Genomic DNA, 2537 nt, shown 5'->3' with positions numbered 1-2537 from the left:
TGCGGCATTGCAAGGCACAGCAGGACGCGGCAGGGCACAGCAGAGCTAAGCAGGATGAACATGGCATCGCAGAAAGTGCAGCGGGACCATGTCTAGTGGATCGATACAAATAACAACAGAGATTTTTTTGGAAGTTTTGATATTTATTGCCCCTCAACAGGCCACAACTGGGCAAAATGAAACAATGCTTGTTAAGTACTTTATAGTGAAAGAGCGAGAAGCGAGGGCGAAGTGAGAAAGTGACAGTGATTAGCTTCGGAGCAAGTAGCCACTCTGGTGGCATAGTGCCTGTTTTCTGACCACGGTGGGAAATCTTCAGCAGGAAAAGTTACCCCCCCCCCCCCCCTTCTTGATTTCATAACGCCATACCTGTCTCTCGTTGACTGACTCGCTTGTGTTGTTCCTTGGGTTGTGACTGTGACCATGGCTGCTTATGAACACTCGCTCAACTCTACCTCTGATTGGCTTACCATGACATTTTTTTTTACCAATATATATTTTATTGAGATTTTTCATCTGGAAACACAAACATGTAAATAACAGAATAAGTTCTCTTTGTAATTATTACATGACAGTAATTATTTTACTAAAATCGGAGAAATAAAAACAAGGAAATGAAGGGGGAGCAATTAAAAAAAGAAAAAAACAAAAAAAACATAGCTTCTCAGAAACAGGGGTGTTCAAGCAGGTTACAATTGGTCAGACATACCATGAAATTTTATTCAACCTCAGCAATCGTCAGCATTTCTGCGCTTGTCTCGTGCACGGCCCACTAACCAAGAAAGAAACAAAATCTATGCTTCTCGACTCAGAGATCAAGTTGTTCTGATGAAAAAAACAGCTTCAATTAATGTAACGCGCCGCACCTTTCGCCAGTAACGGTAACAGCGTTATTAAGATGGGAAGAGTAATCCATCAGATTACTCGTTAAGGAAAAAAGTAACACCGTTAATCCCATCACTGATGAGGTGTGACTAAACCAAAATCCAAGAAGCTGTTTTGTAAGAAGAAAAAAAGAGGCGTGAGAAGATCAGACACCACATTGTTATAATTAAATGTCAGAGCACTTTTCTAATCCAAATATCAAAAGAAGACACAAGAAATCTCCCATGGACAAATGTCCCCCTGGATCGTTGATACCCTGGCTTCTTTTTTTATCCAGTCTTGTAATTGTGTGAAATGTTGACTGAATCCTATGCTATTGGACAGCCTGATCATTTCTCTTTTAAATGGTGCCACATTTGTAAGGTAAGGCAGCATTTATTTGTACAGCACATTTCAGAAACAGGGCAATTCAAAGTGCTGCACATAAAACATTAAAGTTACCCCCCCTCTCCTGGATTTCATAACGCCATACCTGTCTCTAGTTGACTGACTCCCTTGTGTTGTTCGTTGGGTTGTGACTCAAATGAACACCTGCCCAACTCTACCTCTTGTTGGCTTACCATGAAATGGTGTCAGAGATGGTGATAGAGAAAGAAGAACTATGGCCTTCACAACTTTTTCAAGAGCAGGTGGAGGTATTCCTGTGTGAATCTCCTCTGTGAAACTGTCTAATTAAGGTAAAAATGGCACATGTAATGACAAAGGTGTCATGTGTCCCGTCCTAACAGCTGCAATAGAGCTAACAGGAGAGTCAGGGAGATGTCATCACGTACAGTCACACAGCCACACAAGTTGCAATTGATCTTTATTATGACTATGCAAAAGTACACAACACATGCACATTTATTGAGCTTATTCGGTCACTGGTGTTGCGTATGCTTCATTAATCACTGACACAGGTCAGTCTTGCAGAATGTGCAAGAGGCTACACCAGGCAGATTCAGTTTCCTGCAGGAACTTTCAGTGTAGCAACCCCAGAAGTTGTTTTTGTTCATAGCTGTAATAACATGTAAAAAAACAGGATGTGTTATTTGACAACTTCTACAAGTTTTCAAAGAAAGTGATCACTCTGAACTGGTATGTACTTCTGTCCCTATTGTTTTTAGCTGAACAGTGCACTGAAAGAACGGCCTATACTTACGGTATTGAGCATATCTGACACTGGCGCAGACGTTGTTGGAGCCAGTGCAGACCTCAGTGCGGCCTAAACATTTCCTCGAGCCTCCACACCAACAGGTCAGGGCTTCACCTGGAAACAGACAGAAAAAAAATCATGTTGAGCCATTGTATGTATACAAACAATAATATGAAATTACAACAGGTATTATTAATGAGCTGCAGATTCCTTGTGGCTGGTTTTGAAGTTTGTGTTTTCCCTGAACTCACCCTGGCTGACAACCAGCAACACCAGAAGAGCAAAAATCACAGTCTTCATATTTTCAAGTGTCTGTATACCAATGTCTGTTTGAAAAAAGCAAAGGTGGAAAAGTGTTGAGAAATGAAATGTTACATTCAACAGGGAGCACTTTAATCATGCACATGTGAAAAAAACTTAACCCTCATGTTATCCTTGGGTGAAATTGACCCGTTTTCCTATATCAATATTCTTTTTAATTACCCAAAATAACATGATTGATTCCACAAAACGCTCT

This window comes from Etheostoma spectabile, chromosome 21 (genome assembly GCF_008692095.1).
Source record: "Etheostoma spectabile isolate EspeVRDwgs_2016 chromosome 21, UIUC_Espe_1.0, whole genome shotgun sequence".
Lineage (NCBI taxonomy): Eukaryota > Metazoa > Chordata > Actinopteri > Perciformes > Percidae > Etheostoma > Etheostoma spectabile.
The sequence above is the reverse complement of the archived record's forward strand: the minus strand, read 5'-3'. Positions refer to the sequence as shown.